The sequence below is a fragment of the Rhineura floridana genome, chromosome 2 (genome assembly GCF_030035675.1).
Source record: "Rhineura floridana isolate rRhiFlo1 chromosome 2, rRhiFlo1.hap2, whole genome shotgun sequence".
NCBI classification, from domain to species: Eukaryota; Metazoa; Chordata; class Lepidosauria; order Squamata; family Rhineuridae; genus Rhineura; species Rhineura floridana.
The window spans coordinates 195,175,513-195,193,827 of record NC_084481.1 but is presented as its reverse complement, the minus strand read 5'-3'; the positions used below and the strand labels follow the sequence as shown (position 1 = coordinate 195,193,827).

General features: G+C 42.1%; 1 protein-coding gene and 1 long non-coding RNA gene across 2 annotated transcripts in view; one reads left to right on the top strand and one right to left on the bottom strand.

Annotated features, from left to right (window-relative positions):
- NRXN3 (neurexin 3) overlaps nucleotides 1-18,315 on the bottom strand; it is a 1,913,991-nt gene that overhangs the window by 1,542,117 nt on the left and 353,559 nt on the right. The window lies entirely within an intron of this gene.
- Nucleotides 9,351-13,255, top strand: LOC133377568 (uncharacterized). Its single transcript, XR_009760736.1, has 4 exons — nucleotides 9,351-9,764; nucleotides 10,073-10,344; nucleotides 10,992-11,142; nucleotides 12,818-13,255. It is a non-coding gene; the product is annotated as an uncharacterized LOC133377568 (long non-coding RNA).

The window sequence follows — 18,315 nt, the reverse complement described above, 5'->3', positions numbered from 1 at the left end:
CTTTCTGTCCTGAATTAATAGCATACACATGTGAGCAAAAAAGGAAAGGCAGGACGAATACACCTGAAGTATCATGTGTGAAACCAGCCAAGGCTAGCAAATTACTGCATTCATCATCACAAACAGTGAGGCCCACGGGGGGGGGGTGCAATACAGCTGTCTAAATACCATCTGAGATGAGGGAAGGGGGCAATCATCCATATATTGTTTTTATTTAAAAAATGTAAAGAAAACAATGAACAGGATGGCTTTCTTTGTGCCTGCTCTCATTTACAGGAGAGCCCTCTAATTGGCAAATACTACACAGTTGGGGAAAGGTATTTGTTTGCCATTGATATGGATGTGATACTTTCAACCTTCCTCTGGATGGATTACCTCCAAAGACTAGAATGGTCTCAATGAGAGGGGAGAGAGAATGCTTCACCCTTCCCTTTTGGATCATGAAGCCAGCCACAGAATTCAATGGCTTTAGCTGAAACTTTCCTTCCTCCTCAGGTAGATCTGCACACATCCTGCTAGGGCAACACCAGAGCACCACCATGAAGTCAAGAGGTGACTCAGGCTTCCCTAGCGTCCACCCTTCTCCCTCTTCTACCATTCTCCCTCTTTGAATTCTGCTATGAGGTAGGCATGGGCTCCAAGTCTGATGGCAGCTGCCTAGTAGCCCACAATGAAGATTTCATAATGGGTGCCAGCCACTAGTCCAAACACAGAATGATGGCTTTTGGCATAATTAAGTGTGCAACAGTCATACTCACATCAGACTCATTGAAATTAATGGACTCTGAGTGTGTCTTGATATCACCCATAGTTTCTTAGGGTCCCTGGAAGGAGGGCCCCATGAGACCAACACCACCTCACTCCAAAAAGGCACAATGAGCCCTTGAAAAAGAACAAAGCCTTGACACAGATCATATCTGTCCTATCCCATCTTCAAGTGAGGCCTGTACTATGTACAGCAATCTCAGGTGTGTGTGTGTGTGCAGCAAAGCAACCCAGTCTGATGGGGTCACTGGAACACACGCACGCACGCACGCACGCACACACGCACACACACACACACACACACACACACAGCCCTAAATCACATTACACATTTTTACAGTTGGATTTGTATGGCACTTATGAATAATTAAACACAGTCCTCAAACCACAGTCACATTGAGGAGAATCCCAAAGTGCAGACAGCTTTGTAAAGAAATTTTAGTACAAAATGAAGGAAGAATGGCTAGTCTTTCAAGGAGGAGCCCTATGGCACTTTTTTGTGGCATGACTGCACTCCTATCCACAGAAACCTGGTAATAAGCTCCATTGAACTCAGTGGTGCATACTTCAGACTGCATAGATTACACTTGCAAAACTTACTGAGCTTTAATAAAAGATCTTCAGCCAACTGAAATGTAACCTTAAGCTTTGAATTAGAAATGCAGACAATACTGCAAATAAACATTATCATTTAAATTGCTACTGTGAGGTAGAAACACCATAAAAGTAAAGTACCTGAAAGGTTTATAATCACTTCATTCATTTGCCAGAGCAAAGAGTGTTTGCAATTATCCTGGCACTCCAGCAGATGTCATTGGACCTGCTCTGGAAAACAAAAACCAAAACCTGGAGTTGCACTCCCCCTCATTCCCACTCCACTACACAAGCAGAGATAACATTAAACCATGGTTTATTATTATGAGAATGAGCCACAGTGAGCCACAGGATTGCCCTCCTTCCTCCAGTATAACAGAAAGGAGAAATTTAGACGTTTCCACTTCCATTTGGCATTAACTATAGCTTGCAGTGTTTTCCAAACCCAACAAACCTAGGCTAATCTTAACTATGGTTAGTGAAAACAAGGTAACTTCAAATTGTGTTTTGCTTACTTGTTTCTACTAACCACTAACCACAAAACTATGGTTTTGTGTTACATCTGAATTGGCTCAAAGTGACTACATTTTGAAATCGCTTGATTATACCACATGAGGTTGGTACAGCCCTGTAGCCAGCCTTTCTTGTTAGATGGGGTAGCCACATTTCTAGGTGAGACCCTGGGGGGGAGGTGTATAGCACTAGCCAATCCCTCCACCCCCTCACTGGTGGAGACGATATGAGGGCCAGGGCTGGGGGAAGGCAGTGACCTTCCCCCTCACTCCTCCTCTGTTCAGAGAGTGTGTTAATTTACTTGAATGAACTTTGCTGTTGAATTATCTCACAGTTTTTTGAGAGATCCCCAGGAATACCAGACCCAAAAGCTTGACTTGCCTATAATGATAGTCCCCTTTCACCTGAGGTTTGTCACTGTGTTCTGATTTTTCATGAAATGAACTACTTTGTTAAAGACAGTAAGCTCCTGAGCTCGGCTTTGATGCTGCATTAGGTATCTCAGTTTTAAAAATGGAAAGGACTGCCTTCAAGTCAATTCTGACTTTTGGCGACCCTATGAATAGGGTTTTCATGGTAATTCCACCTGAAAAACAAACTTGTCCATACTACAAGTTTAGGGAAGGGCAGAAAGAAAATAAAAACTATATGGTATTTTGTTAACTCCTCCTTGAGAGTCCCTCCTTCTAGTCTTGTTCCTGGCCTTTAGATTTTCCTTCCTGTTGGACAATCAAAGGAAAACTTTTTAACTGCAATTAGAAACTAATCGTGGAAAGCAATTGGAATTTTTTTTTACTGGTTGCTGGATTGATTTTTCTGTCCAGAAACCCTGAAAAGGTGTCATGTTGAGCTGCACATATTGGGAAAATCAGTTTACAAGTCCAGCCAGCCAGCTAGCTAATTGTAGTGTACACAGCAATATTTCTATTCCTCCAGGGCTGTTTTCATCCTTTTCCATCAGGTAATCAAGAAAAAAAAACTATGATTGTGAATGAGTGCTTTAAAAGAGTAAACAGTAGCCATTTTTCCCAGATCACTTTAAGTTATCTCTTTATTTCACCCTTTAGCAAAAAGCAACCAATCCTGCTCTACTCATTATAACAACTGCAGAATAAACAAACTCTTACTTCTTACTGCAGGCAAACAAACATGCTTCTTTATTGCTGGCTTGGTAGACAGCACAACTGAAAATGAAAAGCAGAGCAAAGAAAAGTGCAAGGGATGGAGTCTAACTCTAGCCCATAATACAAAGTTCCAATATTTAACTCTTCAAGGATCATGTTTTTTACATGACTGTTTTACATACAGACTGGTTTTTTCCAGGATCACTTAAGTAATCATGGGGTGATTGTGATAATGAAAAATCCATCCTCAATCAGTGAAAGTCTTGAGGGGCTCTTCCAGATGAGGCTTTTGTTGTGTATTTATTCACTCAATTTTTCAGAGGATCCTATTCTTACATTGCTCCTGTTCTTAAAACAAGCTATCATTCTTTAAATGGAAGTTGTCACTTGCTGTTATGTCACAAATTAAAAGGAAGAGAATTTCCCCCCAAATCCCAGTGGGGTGAAGCATAGTGTGGGGGTGGTGGCACCCCCATCCCCACCCTCGGCTACAGGCCTGGGTTGGTATCACAACAGCACTATATCAAGCCAGAAAAAGTTGCTTTTAACTTTATCCTCCCTGTCCAAAACAGTCATGATTGGGCCTTACTCCTTACTCTTACTCTCTGAATTGGGAGAGAAAAGCTATCCCAATTTATAGCTCCGAATGAGAAAAGAAAAAGGTGTATTGTACGTATGGGGGGGGGAATGGGGATATAATCACCTCTCAAAGCCTCCAGACTGTTCTAAAAACCCGAGGCATTCTTATCCATGACAATGGAAGATGTATAAGTACCACAGATGGAGGAGGAAGAGTGTTTAAGAATGAGTGCATAATTAGGCAAAGGTATACAATATTATGTCAGTTTCTTAGATGCTTTTGTGAATAATTATGCAAATATGTCTACTGGGGGCTCTGTTTATCAGCATTGGCAGGCATTATATTTTGATGCTGATAGCTCCTTGCATAATCGTCATAGTGAAAGAAGTGCACGACTCAAATAAGGTTGAAGACCCATGGGACAGAGAACCATGAACCATGAGGCAATTGTGATCCCAGTAGCCCTGGTTTATTTCTGGCTCCACACACAGCAGCAACCCTGCCTGTGATCCCTGACTGGCTCTTTCCTCTGATCCTTCCTGCCAGCCTGCAGTGAATTCACTATGACAAGCTAGACACCTGGCCAAGGGGTAGGAAAAATTCTGCCTGTTACAATTAGAGTTCTCCACCAGATACATGCATTGCTCCCAAGTCTGTAGCAAGAGGGGAAAACATGGGAGGGGGTTTGGCCTCTGCTACTGATGTGCCTGCACCTCATCTCAAGAATGCTGTGAGCTCTTTGATCAGTCTCCCTGGAGAACATAAAAACGCAGTATGATGTAAAGAAAACCAAGACAGACTCGAACTGTGTACTCAGGATCATGTTAACACTAATAGCTACCACTGCTATTGGTGATAATCTGATTTAATATGCTGCCAAACCTTCCTGTGGCTGTGTGGGAGTGCTATTGTTATTGGTTATTATGTTTTTATAGTGTTTTATTTGTCTTGTTTTAACATTATGCAGGTCACTTGGGGTCCTTCGGGTATCAATAATAATAATAATAATAATAATCATTATTTATTTATTGCATTTGCATACCGCCCCATAGCCGAAGCTCTCTGGGGGGTTTACAACAATTAAAAACATTAAAAACAAATACACAAATTTAAAAACACATTTTTAAAAAGCAATTTAAAAACACATGCTAAAATGCCTGGGAGAAGAAGAAAGTCTTGACCTGGCGCCGAAAAGATAACAGTGTTGGTGCCAGGCGCACCTCGTCAACCAAATCATTCCATAATTTGGGGGCCACCACTGAGAAGGCCCTCTCCCTTAATAATAATAATAATAATAATAATATCATTTGAGAATACCATCAGGCACCTAGAGTGGTGTGGCTCCCTCCTAGTGAAATTCTAGCACTGAATCGTGCAAGACATGCCATAGTTGCTACCAGCATCTAGTGCCATCAGCTGCATGGACCTAATGGGGAACTCTCTCAGAAAAAGGCAACCAGAATGGTCAAGGGGAAGGAGGAACTCCTCTATGAAGAAAGATGGCAGCATTTGGGGCTTTTTAGTGTTCAGAAAAGGTAAGTAGTGACATGACTGAAGTGTATACAATTATGTATGTCATGGAGAAAGTGGATAGATACAAGTTTTTCTCCCTCTCACTAACACTAGAATTCATGGATATCCAATGAAGCTGAATGTCGGAAGATTCAGGACAGACAAAAGAAAGTACTTATTCACATAGTGCTTAGTTAATCCATGGAATTTGCTCCCACAGGAGGCAGTGATGGCTGCCAACTTGGATGGCTTTAAAAGAGGATGAGACAAATTCATGGAGGATAAGGATGGTTACTAGCTATGATTACTGTGTTCTGCCTCCACATTCGGGAGGCAGTATGCTTCCAAATACCAATTGCTGAAAACTGCAGGAGGGGAGAAAGCTCTTGTGCTCAGATTCTACTTGCAGACTTCCCGTAGCTGTCCCACTAATGGCACAGTTTGCCCAGCCAGAGATGTTCTTCTCCCTTCCCTTTGATGAGGAAGGCTGAGATTCACTCTCCCCTGGGTACAAATGCTTACTTCCACTTGCCTTTCTTCCTCCTCTTCTTCTTGAACCTAAAGCTTCTTTGATTCCCCAAGACAAGTGTTTTCCCTGGACTAGATCTGAACCTTCCATGAAATCCTGCCAGCAAGACCCCTTTGATGTATATTTCTTGTTTGACCTGCTATGTTCTAAGTGAAGGGCTTCATGATGGTGCTGACCCGTCAAACCTGCACTAGACTTTTAAAGACATTTAAAGCATACCACTTTAAATAGCCATGGCTTCCTCCAAAGGATCCTGGTAAGTTCATTAAAGGTGTTGGAAGTTATTAGAAGACCCCTATTCCCTCACAAAGCTACAATTCCCAGAGTTCCCTAGGAAGGAGGATTGATTGTTAAACCACTCTGGGCATGGTAGCTCAGAGGGAATCCATGACTGCTTAAGTGGTATAATACTGCCAAGGCTCACAAACCATAAGGGGAAAATAAATGAGACAATTATCATATTTATCTGTGCAATAAGGCATGGCCTTATCCTAAACCAGACATTCATCCTTCTAACTGTGTACTGTGTAGTTTGACTATCAATGGCACTCTAAGAGTAGCAGATGTTGGGAGGGTCACCACCTCCCTCTAGCAATTCCTCCTGAGCCTCTCCAGCTCTTTTCCCTCAGCTGGGGCCTCAAAGGCAGCAATACATACTTGTGGATGGGTGACTATGTCATCTAGTCTTCTTCTCCCAGTGTTCTTGGGAAAGGACCCTAACTGAGCAAGAAGGCAGAGAGAGCGCCAGACTGGGCCACACATTCCAGTCAGCACTGCGTGTCTGCATGCATTGCTCTGCTCACACGAGGCACATTGGCACCACTGCTACAGCACTGCATTTATCTGAGCAGGCAACAAACAGGAGACAAGTTACATGAGTGAGGTGCCCTGCAACCTGTAAATGACACTGCTGCCATCAGGTGCCATGGACAATGCTGTCACCTCTTCTGAAGTCAGATTCAACTGTCATCCCTGCCAGCACCAAGATGTCTTCTGAAAGTCCTGTTCAGATAGAATGATTTATTTGCATCTTGCCCCAAGGCCCAAAGGTTCTTTAGGGTGATTTGATGGAAGCCCTGCCAGCTCTACTACCTAAGATCCTTGTGTTTCACTGCTGAGCTAAGGCCCCTTCTCAAATCTCATTCATGATTTTGAGAACCACTTCACAAGAATGGATCACTACAAGATGAATTTTCCTCTCAATCTTCACATGTGAAAAATATTTTGTAAAAAAAAGCCCCCTTTCCCACGCAGGTAGCGCTCCCTGAGAAATGTTAAAAAATAACGGGGAAACTTACCAAGTGGAATCTGTTTCAAAATAACATGCTACCGCAGAAATACTGAAAGGTCACTTGTTGCTGACTCATCCACCTCAAAAATAATTTTGTGAATCAGAGTTGGGGTTAGAGAAGTGAACTTGAGAACAAATATACCATCACCAGAGTCTGGCACCTGGCATAAGCATTCTTTAGATTTTAATAGACAGCTTGATATCACAAGGAGTTAACATAGACCCTCCTTATTTCCCAAGTTCATAAATTAATTCCTGGTGTTTCCATGAGGCTCCAATGTGATAATAGTTCTAGGTCTGCCTTCTCCAACCTGGTACCCTCCAGATAATTTGGACTACAACTCCCATCAGCCTCAGCCAGCATAGCTAATGGTCAGAGATCATCGGAGTTGTAGTCCAAAACATCTGGAGTGCACCAGGTTGGGGAAGGCTGGACTAGTTGGGCCGAGAGTAAATGGTAGAGCTGATTAGCATAAGATCAACCTACAGTCACTAATGGCAAATGTAGCACCTTTGTCTATATACATCATCTCCAGCACTAACCTGTTTGTGCCTTAATAGAAAAATATCAAAAATAATACATTGCTTTCAGTGCTGATTGCTCTCAAAATAATGCACTTTAGGGCTTGTTTGATTGCCTCCTCAAGATGGGCATATTTGCTAAAAGGATTTTCCATAGAATGCCATGTCAGTAGTTGATGTATGAGTGAAAGAAAACAAAAAAGAGAGATTCTTTATGACCCTATTAAAGATGGAAATCTGTGGCTATAATTTATTGTGCCTTAGTCCATGCAAGAAATACATTTTCCCCCCAAACACAATGAATAAACAACTCAATCTGGCTACCTATTAAGAAAAAGAATCCAGCTCAACACCTGTCAAAAAGAGAAGGATTATTTCTATAATCAAGAGCAACTAAATCTTAAAAACATTTTACTTTCTATGAGCAGAAGAGCCAAATGACTAGATGATATGCTCACAGATAAGCCCATAAAATTGCTGTACATATGTGGTTACTGCTCAACGCAGCTAGTTCAAGCAAATAAGAATCTAAGCTGTAATTCTGAAGAAATAAAGTAAAATTACAGTAGCATGTTTATATAAATGGAAATGTCTTCCATTGACATCAGGTTTGCCCTCACAGCTTTATTTAAAAAAAAAAAAAAAGATGTTATGAGTACACAAAAATGGGAATATTACACAGAACAAAAATTGGTGATAATATGACATATTTTATGGTTCAACAACAACAACAAAATTAGATACTGTTGATAGATTAATCCAGAAATAGTTACTTGGATCACTAGTTTCCCATAAAAGTTCCCATATGAATTTACCTGTTGGATTTATAACATATTACGTCATCTTTACCTCATGGTCCTATGGGAATTACCATATTATCAGTTTAATTAAATATGTCTTAATTTCAGTGGATGTACTTGGGGCTTACTCCTCTTCTCTATTAATGCAGATCATCAAGTTGTCTCTTAAAGTAAGTGGGGCCTTTATATGGCTCACGAATGTATTCCCAGATTAACCAAAACTCTTTAAAAACGTAAAGCTTCCTGCAGGTTTGGGAACGTGTTGGCTCAGATAACATCTAGTCAGCCCTGAGAAGAAGCAACTAAGCAGTAATAGGCAGTGTCAGCAAAGACAACTTGAGCAGGATTCACTTTCAGTTTAGTTTCGCTGAGTAGCTACAGTGGAGTCTACTTTTTTCAGCAAGCAGGAAGGTCAACAAAGAAAAGAGGAAGGTTGGCTGCTAGCAGCTGAATTCATTATCTATCAAGACAATGCCAGAAGGAGGACACCCAAATCCAAAGGTTACTTAATAACTCTACAAAAGTGGTCAATGGGCACATCTTTTCTAGACATCCTTGTTAAGCTAATGTGGACTAGTATTACCAGCTGGAAGGTCTTTTTATTGTGGGGAAGCAGAACAGCCATCCAGTTTTGCCCCAGAGTATAGATCTGGCCATATAGATCCATTAGCAGTGAGTAGGGATGCTTGATGACTTTGTTTGATCCTCATTTTTAGGTGGGCCAACCAGATTCATACTTCCCCATCTTCATACACCATCTACCTGTGTGAGTTTCTGCAAGACCTGCTCCCTGCATTTCTGGCTGATTTCCACCTGGCCCGGAAGGGCGGGGCCCTGTCTCTCTCCAGCTACAAAAGCAGCAACTGCTGAAGGGGCCAGAGACCATCTACCTGTGTGAGTTTCTGCAAGACCTGCTCCCTGCATTTCTGGCTGATTTCCACCTGGCCCGGAAGGGCGGGGCCCTGTCTCTCTCCAGCTACAAAAGCAGCAACTGCTGAAGGGGCCAGAGACCATCTACCTGTGTGAGTTTCTGCAAGACCTGCTCCCTGCATTTCTGGTTGATTTCCACCTGGCCTGGAAGGGCGGGGCCCTGTCTCTCTCCAGCTACAAAAGCAGCAACTGCTGAAGGGGCCAGAGACCATCTACCTGTGTGAGTTTCTGCAAGACCTGCTCCCTGCATTTCTGGCTGATTTCCACCTGGCCCGGAAGGGCGGGGCCCTGTCTCTCTCCAGCTACAAAAGCAGCAACTGCTGAAGGGGCCAGAGACCATCTACCTGTGTGAGTTTCTGCAAGACCTGCTCCCTGCATTTCTGGCTGATTTCCACCTGGCCTGGAAGGGCGGGGCCCTGTCTCTCTCCAGCTACAAAAGCAGCAACTGCTGAAGGGGCCAGAGACCATCTACCTGTGTGAGTTTCTGCAAGACCTGCTCCCTGCATTTCTGGCTGATTTCCACCTGGCCCGGAAGGGCGGGGCCCTGTCTCTCTCCAGCTACAAAAGCAGCAACTGCTGAAGGGGCCAGAGACCATCTACCTGTGTGAGTTTCTGCAAGACCTGCTCCCTGCATTTCTGGCTGATTTCCACCTGGCCTGGAAGGGCGGGGCCCTGTCTCTCTCCAGCTACAAAAGCAGCAACTGCTGAAGGGGCCAGAGACCGTGTGTGTGTATGTGTGCGTGAACCTGCTGCTCGGGATGTCTATAGACTACTGGGGTTTTGTTTTGTATTATATGTTATATTTTACTCTATGTTATATTTTAGTCTATGTACACCGCCTAGAGTGGCCGTTAATTCGGCCAGATAGGCAGCCTAGAAATAAAATTTTATTATTATTATTATTATTCCCAGATGGTGTGGATCACAGAACTGTGGAGAACTGAATTGAAGATTTGGAAAAATGAGAAACTGAAATATTTTAAAAACTGGTGTGGAAATGGTACAGAATGAACATATGTGAAAGTGACCCACAGAATAGAAATAGACTGATGTATCCACCTTTAGTGAAGAATAACAAATATAGTTTTGATTCCATGAAGATAAAGATCCAGCAGTCAATTAAGAGAAAACTCACTTGAACCAAGTGTTGAGAGTACTGTGATCAAACTGAAATAAAAATGAAGGTAAATGGTTGCAAACCAAGACACCAATTTTACACAGTTATGGGTAAAGCAATTAAAATAGATGGACAGGGAAAGAGTGAGGTAGCACACTAACTAAATACATTACATTCTGGTCAAGGACAATCTCTTTATTAAAAAAATGTGCCTGAGTTACATTGCACCAACTCTGCTGTCAGCTGGAAGTTACAGCAATGGTATATAATATGCCTTAGGGCTTTCCTTCATGAGGACATTAAGTGGTTTTTAAAAATTGTTTCAGATTGCTTAATCAGCCCAAGTCTCTATATGGACTTTTTTTCCTGGTATAAATGTTTTCACTTGAGTTTTGACTAATTTAAATAAATCAATTCACAGTGTAATTCAGACAGATCTGATTTTTTGAAAAGGAATGAGGCATGTTTAAGATAGGGCCTCATAAGTTCTGTTGTATTGTTCTATGGTCCTATTCTTAATGTTTTAAATTGTCTTAGTATCTTAAGTGTATGTTTCATGGTTTTAATGTTGCAAATAGTTTAATTCTATTTTAATTGTATATTTTTGTATGTTTTTTTACCTATGTGTAGTTTTTATTTGTAAGCCGCCCTGAGTTCCAGTTTTGGAAAAAGGGTGGGGTAAAAATAAAGATTCATTCATTCATTCTTGTTTAGAGTGATGGGTATTTTATACCCAACTCCATTCCTGTCTGTTCAGAAGGGATGAACAGACCAACACACACTGCACACAGGACACCACTTGTGCAAGTCTCCAGGTTTTGAAACTAAGGGCCCTGTGATGTTCCTGATTTGCAATGTAAATATGGTAAGTGCTGGTATAATATAAGACATATGGTAAGTGGAGTGAGTGAGGAGCGGGAGTACATGGGCTGTAGAATGCTGGATGATTGGCTGAGCGTTTGAATGGCTGGAAGTATAAATGAGAGGATGGCAGTTGAATCGGAAGGTGGTGTTTTGTGGTGGTGTGTTGGAGAGGTTGGTGTGGAGAGTATAAGGTGGCTGTTGAGAGAGTGAAATAGGAGTTCTGAGGCAATTATTAAGAAGTAAAGTACATAAGAGAACATATATGAAACCATACGCTTGTCAACAAAGTCTTAAGTAATCTTGTTATTTCTAATGCTTAATAAATATTTATTGGTTTACTAAAAGCCTGATTCTTCAGCTCGGATACACAATCCAGGGGGGATGGCAGAGTAACCAAGGCTGAACAGTAATTGTATTGAATGGTGGCAGCGGCGGAGGAAAAGATATTGTATCCAGTACCACAGAGAAACCCAGGGCTGTAAGCTTCAGTGCAAGAGGCTGCAGGGGGGGGTTGGGAATTACCTATACCCATAGACACAAGGTATCGAGATAGCCAGGCAGAGACTAAGGCACAGTCTATAGGGAACGCCTCTCCCAATATGAACCTACCCGTACACTGCGCTCAACATCTAAGGCCCTCCTCTGAGTGCCATCCCATCGAGAAGCTCGGAGGGTGGTGACTAGAACTAGGGCCTTTTCAGTGGTGGCCCCCGAACTGTGGAACAGTGTTTCTGATGAGGTGCGCCTGGCGCCGACGCTACTATCTTTTCGGCGCCAGGTGAAAACCTTTTTATACTCCCAGGCATTTTAAAGTGTATTTTAACAGTATTTCACTATTATTTTGTATCTTGGTTGTTGTTGGTTTTTTATTGTTTGTTTGTTTTTGGTTCTTGATTTATTGTATTTATTAGATTTATACACTGTGCTTGTTTTATCTTTTATGTACACCGCCCAGAGAGCCTCCGGGCTTAGGGCGGTATATAAATTAAATCAAATAAATAAATAAAATAAAAAATAAGGGATACAGAGTGTTGGGTAGTGTGGCCTAGCAGGGGGATCTTTTGAGATCTATGCTAGTGTGGTGAAAGGTAAAAATAAACCTGACGCTCCTGACTGGGGGTGACCAGAGGTGGGCTGCACATCATAAGGTGGGCCTGACAGTGGTAAGACATCACTAGTGGTCACAGGCGGGGAAGGACGTCACAGGCCCATCAATACCTACCATGAAAAGCCACAGTTTCATTATTTGATTTGTCATCTGAGAATCCACATCTGAGCTGTCTGTTATTGGTTTGCCATATTAAAAACTACGGAGTTTATGCATCCATGCGGGTGGCATGGAATTTTAAAGTTATAATAATTTTTCACTAAATTCTGCCTGTCACTCTTTCCCTATAAGTCCACTGGTCCATGTCGTGTCTGTGTTTTACGTTCTTCCGGCCCCCACAAGAACTGTGCAGAACTGAAATAGCATTTCTTTAGCTGCACATAAAACAGTTTGTCAGCCGAAGCTTATGAAAATCAAATTTAAATGTTAAAAAAAACCACGTGAACCCTTCAAAAACATATTTTCCCCTCATAATAAAAAGTGTGTTCTATTTTTTTATATTAGAGGTTGTGTTTTCCATTACTTCAGTGGTTGTTAATTGTTTTTCATGTGATCACAAAATTTGCAGAATACAAGACCAGAGTACAACCCAGAAAGAGCCTAATTCAGTACCTGAAATGTAACTGGCTTTAAGGAAGAAGGGAGCATGGACCAATGATGGAGGAATGCCTGTGGACTGCCTACACTGGAAGATCTGCAGCAATGCATCTGAGCAAAGGAACTATAATGCAATTGACAATTGATACAGCGAAGCTTATCGGTTTTTCAGTGGTATGCCAAATGTGGATTTATCAATGTGGAAATTCATAATAGCATGCAAAATCATATTGACAACAGTGAATTAATGAGGACACAAGGGAATTACATTGCAGATTATACAGTGGTATGGATGGGCCCTAAGAGACAGCTGCTAAATGTATCAAACTCAACAGGTGTTTTTATCTGGAGTCAATGTGGGGGCAGAGTGCTCTTTTTTATTATGATGATGTATCTACTTCGCAACAGTTTAAGAAGGCATTTTATTTATGCATAAAAAGAAGCAAACAAAATGTTTTGCTTCCACCTTTCTCTTTTACTGTTGCTCATTTTTTTAAAAAAGAATAAACCTGTTTTCACCAAGCCAACTTTATTCTGCAAGTTTGATAAGCCCCAAAAGATCAATGCTTCATCACTTTCCCCAGATTAGCTTGTTTGATATTGACCATTTCTAACAGGCAAATAGATAAAACGTGTCAGCATTTGATCCTATCTGTATGAGAACGCTCTCGGTGCTTGTTAGGAACTAAAATTAGCTGCTGCTGCTTCTCATTCTTCAGCTAAAAAGTGTAGGGTGGAAAGTTGGAGAGTATCTGAGATGGCCTGATCATCTAGTTGTCATACTTCAGAAGATCAGATCACTGGAAAAGGGGGGAGAGTTCTGCATAATGACCATTTATTCATCCAGAAAGAAAATAGCATTTGTAACTTTGGGGCTTTCAGAGAACCAAACAGATCCCAGCATTAAAGCATGATATTCTCTTTTATTTGATTAGGAAAGCTTATAGACTTCATGCATAGAGACACATGATTGCAAGTACAACTTCAGTGTTACTCATGGTATAGAAATTTAAAGCACTGTCTTCTTATGAATAGCCAATAATTTTATGCAGTTAGCACCCTACATGTAAACTGTCAAAAGTAATTTATTTATTTGATTCCATTTATGAACTGTTTCCCAAAGAATATCTCCAAGCAATTCTGTTCACCCACCAGCTGTTCAGGAGGAAGCATTTGAGCGGGGGATAGTGCTTTGATGTACAAAGAGTGTAATTGCAGTTTCATCCTTTACAAGCAGGTGGGCTGCAAGAAGACAATTAATTAATTAATAGCCTTTTAGATTACTCTTTATGTAAAAATACCCCTCAAAGTAGTTTACAATCCAACAACAAAAGAATTAAACGTTGAAATCATTTCCATCCAAGCCCAGCATAGGCCAACATGCCATACAATAAAACAACCCAGACAGCATGAAAATAACATCCAATTTACAGATTTTAATTAGCCCCTAAACATCATGATAAAAACATAGATTTTTTAAGGCCCGATTAAAATTTATGAGGGATAGTGTTTTTACTTGATCTCACATGGAATTGAATTCCATGATTGGGAGGGGAGGGCATTGTGGAAAAGATCAAATCAGAGGACAAAAAGTCTTAACAGAACAGGTTTGTGTTCCTTGCACATCTTTTTCTAAAAAAAGTGTCCATGCACTTTGTAATTGCATGCATGCAGTTTGGGGGATGCAATTGCATTTTGAAGTTCAAGTCTTTGAATAGCTGTATGACAGAGCTTGGGCAGTTCAGCTGTGCACTGATATTATTTGCATTCTTTTACTGGGTTTACTGAATTATTTTTGCTCTTTGCACAGATAAAAGGTGGTTGAGAGCTCCCCCCTAAAAAAATCCTTTTTAAAAAGTATATGGAAAAACTTGAGTGGAGTTATTAACAATTAAATATATGCCTCTGTTTCCCTGGGAAATAGTTCGCTGTGTGTATGATTTGGTGTATTAGTTTAAGGGTGTGTGATTGCATATAGGTCTGGCCCCACTCACTGCAGGAATGTGTTTCCAACAGATTGCCACTGGGATAATGTGACCCTCAGCATGAAAAAACGTTGTAGATTAGGGATGGGTTAGAATTCCACCCCGTTTAAATTTAGTACCAAATTTTCCATTAATTCACTTAGGGCACAATCCAACGTGCATTTACACTGGACCGAGGGGAATTGGCTGTGCTGGCTGTGTCCCGCCTCAGTCAGGCTACACCGGCGTAAATCCCTCAGCCTGCCTCAGCTGAGACTGGCTCAAGTGGAGCCAGCGTAAGCAAGCATAAGACCCCCCCCAAAGGGGTGTGTCAAGGGAGGGGCTGAGGTGAGGGGACTTAGGCCATATTAATTAATTAATTTATTATTTGATTTATATTCTGCCCTTCCTCCCAACAGGAGCCCAGGACGGCAAACAAAAACACTAAAAACACTTCAAAACATCATAAAAACAGACGTTAAAATACATTTAAACAAAACATCTTTAAAAACATTTTTAAAGCTTTCAAAACATATTTTAAAAAGGTTAAACACATTAAAAAAAGTTTAAAAACATATTAAAAAGTAATTCCAACAGAAGCAGACTGGGATAAGGTCTCAACTTAAAAGGCTTGTTGAAAGAGGAACGTCTTCAACAGATGCCGAAAAGACAACAGAGATTGCGCCTGCCTAATATTTAAGGGGAGGGAATTCCACAAGGTAGGTGCCACCATACTAAAGGTCCATTTCCTAAGTTGTGCAGAACAGACCTCCTATTAAGATGGTATCTGCAAGAGGCCCTCGCCTGCAGAGCACAGTGATCGACTAGGTATATAAGAGATATGATGGTTTTTCAGATATCCTGGTCCCAAGCTGTATACACCAAAACTAGAACCTTAAACTTAGCCCAGTAGCTAATAGGTAGCCAGTGCAATTCTTTTAGTAGAGGAGCGACATGTTGGCAATAACCTGTTCCAGTGAGCAGTCTCGCTGCCACATTTTGCACCACCTGCAGCTTCCAGACCAAACTCAAGAGCAGCCCCACATACAGCATTACAGTAATCCAGCCTGGAGGTTACCATTGCATGAACAACAGTGTTCAGGCTATCCCAGTCCAGAAATGGCCGCAGCTGTCTTACCAGCCAAAGCTGGTAAAAGGCACTCCTAGCCACTGAGGTCACCTGGGCTGCTAGTGACAAAGATGGATCCAGGAGCACCCCCAGACTATGGACCTGCTCTTTCAGAGGGAGTACGACCCCATCCAAAGCAGGCAACTGACCAATTATCTGAACTCAGGAACCACCAACCCACAACGCCTCCGTCTTGCTAGGATTCAGACTCAGTTTATTGGCCCTTATCCAGCCCACCACTGAGTCCAGGCAGTGGTCCAGGGCTTGCATGGCCTTTCCTGATTCAGATGTTACAGAGAAATAGAGCTGGGTGTCGTCAGCATACTGCTGACACCTCATCCCAAATCTTCTGATGACTGCTCCCAAGGGCTTCATATAGATGTTAAACAGCATGGGAGACAAGATGGTACCCTGCGGCACTCCACAGCACAACTGCCAGGAGGCAGAAAGACAATCACCCAATGCTATTCTCTGCTATTCCCTGAAAATGACCTCATTGGTAGGATCGAAACCACGGTAAAACAGTACCTCCAATACCTATCTCACCTAGTCGGCCCATAAGGATACCATGGTCAATGGTATCAAAAGCCACTGAGAGATCAAGTAAGAGTAACAGGATTGCACTCCCCTGTCCTCCTCCCAATAAAGGGCAACCAAGGCCAATTCAGTCCCATAACCAGGCCTGAACACAGACTGGGATGGGTCAAGATAATCTGTTTCATCAAAGAGTACTTGCAATTGCTGCGCCACAACCCTCTCAATCACCTAAGAAGGGGGTATTTGCGACCAGTCGGTAATTTTTTCAGGAGCAGTTGGATCACTGCCTCTTTCAGGCAAGCTTTAATACACCAAGAAGGGCAAGGGTCATGAGGACACGTTGCTGGCCGCATCATCGCAAGCACCTTGTCTACATCATCAGGCTGCATCACCTGAAACTGTTCCCAAGAAGTTGCAGCAGACGTTGCACTGGACACCTCATTGGGAGCTACAGTAGATGTGGATGGGGCATCAAGACTGCTACAGAGGCGAGCAACTTTACCCTCAAAGTGCCTTGCAAACAATTCACAGTGGGCCTCCGAAGGGTCTAAAACTCCATTTCCTGGAGTTGATGTCAACAGACCCCTGCGAATACGGAAAAGCTCCACTGGACAGTTACTTGAGGATGTGATGGAGGCAGAGAAGTGGGCCTCCTTCACCGCCCTCACCACCACACGGTAGGCACGGTTATGATTCCAATTCAGGCAAAAGCTATGCCAGGAAAAAGGTTGGTCTAAGAACATAAATACAGGTCACTGGAGAAGGCTTGCTCTTCAGTAGGGGTATTTGGGAGAGCAGGCTTTTACTTTCTGGTCCCTGGCCCAGCGTTCAGCCCACCCAGAGGCTCCTGAGTGGCAATTGGGTGTGGCGGAACTTTATGCTGGCTTCTCTTGCTCCAGCACAACTTATGCTGACTTCCCCTGAGTTGAATTGCTGTTATTCTCTAGTTGTGGATCAGATTTTTATGTAGCGATTTTCTCCTGCTATTTAAAATCTGCCTCTAAAGTATCATTATTAAGAATGATAATTATATCAATATTGCCTTTCATTAATCACTTTTTTCCTTTCACAATACTGATATTTCTTTTAAAATTATTAATATTACCTTTTAAAATATTGATATTAATATCAATATTTTTCACAAGGAGAAAAAAATGGACTGGTAAAAGCAGCACTTAGCAGACAAAGAAGGAACTCGAATCTATACCAGCCTATTAGGTCGGCAGAATGTTTTGGAACCAGCACCGGCCAATGGATCCCATCCCTAGTGTAGAGAGGCATTTCACATGCGCTGGCCCTGAAAACAGCCTGTAGCAAAGCTGTGTTGAAACTACTTCCACCAGACCTAAACTCCCCATCTGTCTTCACTCTGAGAGTTTTCCCAAGGTGAATGCATCACCCCACAATAATTGCTTAAACACCACTGAGCTACTCTTTTTGGCTGGCTATTATGTCCTTTAAAACTTCCAGCCAAAGCAAAGTTACTGGCGAAAGGTATTTGTGTTCAGCTTCAGCTTTGGTCACGTTGTCCTCAGAGGTTTCAAAGCCCCCTGGCCTTAAGCAAACAGACTTATTAAACTGTCACTTCTAACATGAACAAGAGACAAGATTGCAGGGGTAAACACCACCAGTGATTTATAGCTCAGCTTCCTCCTTAGAAACATCTGTAGTTTCAGAACTGCCAACCAGTCATATAAGAGGAACAGGGGGAGGAACTGTCATTCAGCAAGAGGTTTCCATGGCTGTGCTTTGATTTGCCACCGCGCTCTACTTTACCCGTATCTCTGGTTAACAAAGGGCTTAACAACCCAACTTGCTACTGAAAAGATCCATGACCCT